Source organism: Acyrthosiphon pisum, chromosome A1 (genome assembly GCF_005508785.2).
Source record: "Acyrthosiphon pisum isolate AL4f chromosome A1, pea_aphid_22Mar2018_4r6ur, whole genome shotgun sequence".
Classification (NCBI taxonomy): Eukaryota; Metazoa; Arthropoda; class Insecta; order Hemiptera; family Aphididae; genus Acyrthosiphon; species Acyrthosiphon pisum.
Window position 1 is genome coordinate 151015374 of NC_042494.1, and position 437 is coordinate 151015810.

The window sequence follows — 437 nt, forward strand, 5'->3', positions numbered from 1 at the left end:
ATTTACTTATGTTCGTATAATTTTTATTATTATTTACCTGTTACCATTTAATTTATGTTTGTATACCAAAAATCAAGACCTATTTTTTGGTATTTTTTCCGATCAAAATCGCAAATAATCAAACATTACAAAATTACAAATTAATCATTTATTGTCAGTGCATAATACAAAAATACAAAAATTAAAAATAATATATTCAATTAATTGGAGTCGGAATCTGAATCAGTCGTGTCACCCATAATTGTTAGGATGTGCGATGCTTCTTCAGCATCTAACAATTCGTTGGATATAAAATCTACCTGCCAGAATTTTTCTTCTACCTTAATGATATGGCCAAGAAAGTTCTTCCACATATCTGGCGTAACCCGTTCGACTCCTTCTTCTAATAATTTCTTAACGTCATTAATTTTAAAAGTACGATTGTTCATTCTTACGTA